The sequence below is a fragment of the Limulus polyphemus genome, unplaced genomic scaffold, assembly GCF_000517525.1.
Source record: "Limulus polyphemus unplaced genomic scaffold, Limulus_polyphemus-2.1.2 Scaffold1129, whole genome shotgun sequence".
Taxonomy (NCBI): Eukaryota; Metazoa; Arthropoda; class Merostomata; order Xiphosura; family Limulidae; genus Limulus; species Limulus polyphemus.
The window spans coordinates 332,238-339,392 of record NW_013666739.1 but is presented as its reverse complement, the minus strand read 5'-3'; the positions used below and the strand labels follow the sequence as shown (position 1 = coordinate 339,392).

General features: G+C 32.3%; 1 protein-coding gene across 2 annotated transcripts in view; it reads left to right on the top strand.

Moving 5' to 3' along the window:
* Positions 1-4,956: 4,956 nt before the first annotated feature.
* Positions 4,957-7,155, top strand: part of LOC106462269 (excitatory amino acid transporter-like) — a 68,221-nt gene continuing 66,022 nt past the window's right edge. The window contains exon 1 of one of the 2 annotated variants that reach the window (XM_022389471.1): positions 4,957-5,254. The gene's annotated coding sequence lies outside the window, so the exon portion shown is untranslated. The other variant, XM_022389472.1, reaches the window with a different exon arrangement.

The following is a 7,155-nucleotide window of genomic DNA, read 5'->3' as shown; positions in this document are numbered from 1 at the left end:
CGATAGTGCATACGTCTTTGATTTGTTTTAAAGTAAGCACAACATGTGAAAGTCAAAGCGTATAACTTTAAAAACTTATACCTGATTTTTTATTTTTTTTCATTTAAAGTCTGTAACCAGTGGCTTTCAAATCAGTTTCTGGGATGCTCCATTATACGTAAAGATCATAAGCTTACTCTTGTGGTTGTACAAACAACCATGTAGTTGTGTGTATACGATAGGAACAACTTTTAGACTTATCGAAATTGCAATATAGTTAAAATAGATTAATAATCTTTATACTTAAACAAAAAATCTGAATAGCTTTGGTTATTAAATAAGTAATGGTTTCAGTTCACGGTTACAAGAAGTAAGTAAACTATCGCTAGAGTATTTTGGATAGCTATTAACAAACAATTTTAAGTAATGGTTTCAGTTCACGCTTACAAGAAGTAAGTAAACTATCGCTAGAGTATTTTGGATAGCTATTAACAAACAATTTTATTCAATTGCCTTCAAAGTATCTGACCTAAATTTCCATTAAAAAGTAAGCTACTTATATGGCTTTATTGGATGTGTATGAGCAATCTAATTACTCACCGAGGTATGTTTAGCTGGCTTGTTTCTTGTGAAGATACAAAAGCAACACTGAGTTCAATCGAAGGCATCCTTTACTAAGTTGGGGTTTATTGAGTTAAACTTTCTAAACCTTAGATAAAATCTTACACATTAGATGCATGATGTTTAGATGAAAAGATGTAAAAGCCTCGATTTGTAGGGAGAATAAATTCCTAAAGTTTTTCCAGATTGACTTCTTGCTGCATTCTTATTGCATGATTACCTTACCTCAACTACCATAGCAACCGTGGCAAAGCTTGGCCGTTGTATGCGTGTTTATTACAATATCTCAGAATTGTATTAAGTAGCAGCTGATGTGAGTGATTCTCATATTTTCTTTCAAGACAGTAACAGGATTTCTCAAAACAATAAGCTGTTGTTGCTATTTGAATAAGGATTATCCAAGCAGTTCAAGGTTTTCTGAGTCTTTTTATATACTACAGTTAGCTTTCGTTTCATGTTTTGATTCAAATTTAATGTAAACATGTTTTAGAAACAGATGCCTGTTTAAGAACGGGTGTTGAAAGATCGATGTTTTCTGTCCACTTCTATGTCGTTAGGTGTCACTACTCTTTTCTTTTTACATTTCCTTAGAGGAAAGTTCCCGACAAAACATTCTATCTCGATTACTAAGAATACTATTTTATTCATTTATTTCACCATTTTTAGGGATTATTTCTAAGTTTACGTTTATTAAAATTAAAAGAGACCAATATTTCCGGCCGAATGCAACATGCTTCTGGCACACAATCACAACATGGACAATTCTGACACCATAAAAATCGCGAAAACCATAGAAAAATCGAAAACTTTCTATATTACTGCTTGGGACCTACAATAAAGTATATTTGTACCAAATCCCACGTAAAACACACTAAAATCCGAAATTGTGCTTTTCTCGCTGAAAAATTGAGAAACAGACGAAAATTTCAAAATTGTTTATATCTCTGTTTGAAACGTGTAAAACATATCTTTGTACCAAATCCCGTGTAAATTGGCCGAAATAAGGCAGGGTAATTGCAAAAAAATAAATAATGTTTTTTGAGACATTTTGACCCCCCCCCCCCTATAATCACTGAAAATGAGCAAGTCTAATAGTTTTCCTTGCAAGTGAGTGTATGCTCGTGGAAAAGTACCTTTGTACCAAATTCCATGTCAACAAGCTTAAGTAATTGACCAAAATCCCTAAAATTATGGCTTTTGACTCCCTAAAATGACCAAAAATGGGCACATCCCACATTTTTATATGTATGGGACCTGTAAAAAAATGAAGTAAAAAAAGTGAATTGGTCGAAATACGGCGGAGTAATTGTCAAAAAAGCCTCAAAATTATGCTTTTTGTGAGCTCTGATCCCCCTAACAAGACTCAAGTAGGCAAACCTAGCTTTTTTGTATGTCACTGTGTTGGGCGCATGAAAATTTGTATTTGTGCCAATTTTTATCTTGGTTACTGCAAATATGACCGCACAGAAGCCCAAATATACATTTTTGGGTTGTTTGTTTTTTGACCCCATAAAATCTTTAAAAAAAAGGCCTAAGTAAAAAAATGAAAAATTTATCAGAGCATATTGGACCAAAGTATAATCCTATCAAGTTTGAAGTCAAGAAATGAATGAATGGCGATCGATTGAAAAGTGTTTGGAAGAAGAATAGACAATAGAACAACAACATGTTTCTTTGCGGAGACATAAATTAATTCCAAAAATCATTGTTGTAAACGTCATAAAAATTTGTTTGTTTGTTTCATACTCGTCACATTATACAAATATTTTAAAGTTTAGTTTAGAAACGATTAAGTTTATTCAGATTTCACAAAAATACTTAAATTATAGTTATAATGGAAACTGGCGAAGCCTTTCATTAACATTTCCTAGCATTCCATTCCTAAGCTATTTTGTGCCCTGGTGTTACTATAAATACTTAACCAGACTCTGTCTTCATTAAATATTACAAACAGCCGTTATGAGTACATAATACTGTTACGACAGCGGAAGTCACGTGACCCTAGTAACACGTCATGAGTTTCTAGAAGGATCGGGGAATATCATGAATATCCTAGTATTTGCTAGACGCCCTCTATTTTTATATATAAGCCGGGAACTAAAGTGACGGCATAGATGATTGCAGACAGGCAGAGACAGAGACGGACAATTGAGACAAGCGCGGTAGTGACAGTAAGTAAAGTGCGTGAATCGTTGTGAATTATAGCGTGTGTTGAAGTTAAAGTAACTGTGGAAATTAAGTGTATTGCAAAGTTGTATTGAGAAAGAATAAATTAGTTTTCTTTAAGAAAGGACTTGTATCGCTAAATTTTCGTCGGAAAGAAATTATACGGAAAATTAACAAACGAGTAGAGACGTAACAATGTATTCTTAATTATTGTGCAACGAACGGATTTGTACTTATGGGTTTTGACGTTCTGGAACCAAATGCTTTTGAGTTATTTTATTAATGTTGAAAGACTGGATATCTAATATTCAAATATTATAAGTTAACATTAGTTTTGAGATACCAATGACTATTAAATTTATGAATTTTACATTAAAGTTCACATTAAAATTATTCATGATCAACACTAACGACACAGTACAAAGTCCTGTGATCTATGACTATGAGATAAAGATGTACTGTACTCAGTTGGACTCACGGAATTGTAAAATTTAGAATAAGCTATTCTTATTATAATAAATTCATGGTTTCCTATTTTAACTGGAGATCAATATATATATATGTTTACTTCTCTTACTTAAATTCCCAGTGGTTATTGTTTTGAACTTGTAGCCGAAAGGTTTCGAGTTTGAGTCTTGCCTGGAACATGTTGTTGAGCCCTCGAGCGAAACCCTTTATCCTAAACGCTTCAGTTTACCACAGAGTAGCTAGGCTTAATCTTCGACGGACTGGAAATCTATCGAGAGAAATAGTCACCTTTAATAACCTCTTATGATGACTCAGGAAACCGGAGTTAAGCATTAGGTTAATGTGCCTTTCATGCGCGAAAATTAACTTAGTTATTTACTTAAAATCACTTCATTTTTATTTTTGTTATACATTTATGCAAAGTGGGCTTTAGTTTCATACAATTCAGTTATCATTTAAAAAACTAATTAACGAATAAATACTTAGTTAGAGATGACAGTGTAAGCCTTTTAGATATTTTAATTAAAATTATAATACGCTTTTAAACGGATTATAGAAGTGCTTTCTTGTATAACTATGGACTCATCAAATTTCTGTTAAATATATATATATTCCAAAGCAGGTACAAGACACAGACAATTTCATTTATAATAAAATGAAACTTTAGGAACTGTTCGTGTGAGTTCGTGATTTGTTGGTTTAGCGATCAAATTTGTAAAAAAAAAAAAATTACAGTTGCGTATTAAAAAAAAAGAAAGTAGTATTCAATTATTAATTCTAAAATAGTTAAGTATAGCCAGATTTACTATTATTATTATTCTCTATGATAGATTTTAAAAGTGTCTTTTACGCGCCTCATCTTTTTTACTCTGAAACATATACGTAGGAAGATGATATTGAATTATCATGTGCTGAAAACACAGGATGGGGTATTAAAGATGAGATTTATGCGTGTGAAAAGCTCAAGCTGCTGAGGATGGTTTTAATATCTACAAATGTAAAGGGCAGTCCTGAAAGTTACAGTGTAAACGATAATGCTTAGAACTACACATATAAAGGACAGCCTTGAAAGTTACAGTGTAAAAGATAATGTTTAGAACTAGACATATAAATAACAGCCTTGAAAGTTACAATGTAAAATATAATATTTAGAACTACACATATAAAGGACAGCCTTGAAAGTTACAATGTAAAATATAATATTTAGAACTACACATATAAAGGACAGCCTTGAAAGTTACAATGTAAAATATAATATTTAGTACTACACATATAAAGGACAGACTTGAAAGTTACAGTGTAAAAGATAATGTTTAGAACTACACATATAAAGGACAGCCTTGAAAGTTACAATGTAAAATATAATATTTAGAACTACACATATAAAGGACAGCCTTGAAAGTTACAATGTAAAATATAATGTTTAGAACTACACATATAAAGGACAGTTTTGAAGCTTACAATGCAGTAGATTATTTCTAGAACTATAAAACTATTGTACTGAATGCAGCACACCAAAACGCTAAAGATATTTTATTAGTCTATATTCTACAGAATTATCTATTTTGGATGAGGAATTTTTTTATTTCTATTTCTTTCTGAAAATGGGCACACAGTTAAACACACACACAGTTACATATATATATATATATGTACCATATCGATTTCTGGCAAAAGTACTGTCATGAACACGCGGCTCTTTTTAACCAATGTTTCACTGAATTTCTAACAATTTAAATATTGTTTGTTTAATTTTAGGTACAAAGTTGCACAATGAGATGTCTGTACAGAGCCTATAAAAATTATCGAACCCCACATTTTCGCGTTCTAAGACCTCAAGTTTAGAGCTGAGCAGCCAGGAAGTCCAGCAGTGTACAAGAAAACGTAGAACATGGTTGCCTGGTAACACTTCTATAGAACTCTGGAGAGATGTTCAGTGAAAAGTTGGGCGGAAATTAGCTGCAAGTACAACACGTTGAAGAGAAAGGTTATGCTTGACGTCATTATAATAGCTAGATCGGTGAGATTTTCTAAGATAAAACAACGACTATTAACACATTTTCCTGTGTTCAACAACTAGAAATAAACGAAAACTGTACGTAAAAGTTTTGAACTAAGATATTATTATTATTATTGTTTAAAATTTCCTGTGTTGTTTAAAAGCTGGGATGTAAATCAAATGCACGATATCTGAATTTATTAATGTATCATCTAATGTTTCTGTCTAAAACTTTCTAGTTAGTAGATGTGTGCTTTGTGATGTTAAAGTTCAGTATGAAATATCTAGAGGTTGTAGAAAGAAACATTAAAATCACAACGATGGAATACAATATTATTAAGCGTTGTTATCAGTTGTACTAACGAACTAGCTGATGTCGAAACTAAATGTTATCCGTAAGGATTTACTAGCTGCCTTCCCTTCTGCCTATCAGTTTAGGATTATGGAAGGTATGAGCAGGTGCTTATGTTGCTTTTATTTCCAAAGTCTACAAGAGTTGCAAAAGTCCGCCATATAAAGCTTGACCTAAATATATAAGTTAGAGCTACACAGCTTGACCTAAATCTATAAGTTAGAGCTACACAGCTTGACCTAAATCTATAAATTAGAGCTACACAGCTTAACCTAAATCTATAAGTTAGAGCTACACAGCTTGACCTAAATCTATAAATTAGAGCTACACAGCTTAACCTAAATCTATAAGTTAGAGCTACACAGCTTAACCTAAATCTAGAAGTTAGAGCTACACAGCTTAACCTAAATCTAGAAGTTAGAGCTACACAGCTTGACTTAAATCTAGAAGTTAGAGCTACACAGCTTAACCTAAATCTAGAAGTTAGAGCTACACAGCTTAACCTAAATCTAGAAGATAGAGCGACACAGCTTAACCTAAATCCATCCTTAAAATATCATCTTAAGTCATCATGAACAATGATAGCAATTTGATGAATATCTATAATTATTTTAGGCCTTTTCATGACTAACGTTCAAGTTCTAATTTCACTTTAAGTTTTTACTCTGCTTACCAGAACCTGTGAAACACAGTTGTAAAATAATATTAGCAGGAAAGTTTTAACACTCTGCTTACTGAAGCTTGAGAAACCCAACTATAAGCTAATATTAACAGGAAGCCTACCGAAGCCTGAGAAATACAACTATAAGGTAACATTTGTAGGAAAATTTCAAATGAATGAGATTTTAAGATCAGTTATTTCCACTGCTTCTCATGTTTTTAAAGAATCTTCATTAGTGACAACAATATTTTGTTTTAACAGGATACTAATGGGTAAATAAGGTTATTAATGTAGTTTCAATTATATTTGACTTACGTATCAATGAAATAACCTGTTTATTAAATTCTAAATTGTGGTCGAAATTTATGAATGAACGCATGCTATATATATATACATAATATATCTTCATAACTATGTTATTGGAAGAGAAAAGCTGAATTAAAACAAGGACAACGATCAACTTTAGAAGCTGAATGCTCAAAATGTTTGCAGTGATCTTTACAGCTTTTCTCTTGTTCAGCACTCGAACTTTAAGCCTTATAATCAAGTATTTTTGTACGTGTGGTATGTTATATAAATCTGAGCCTTCTACTTGCAGTTGGACGTAAAAAATTAAAAATAATAATAATTTATTTGGTTTGATCTGAATAGTTACCTTTAACTATGCGCCCTCGCAACATGCACGGTTTAACACCTATAGCCCAGCGTCCATGTACGATGGTCTCTGTTTTCCCATTAATGTTTTTATGGGGATTTTTTTTTCTTCCAGGACTTAGCAAACTTAGACTTCAACACACACTTGTAACTGGTTAGCTGGGTAACAATATGCAATTGTTATGCCTAAGACTAGTTTTAGGAGACATTGTGTTGCTATACTGGGTAACAGAGTAAAATATCTGTGCTGAAGGG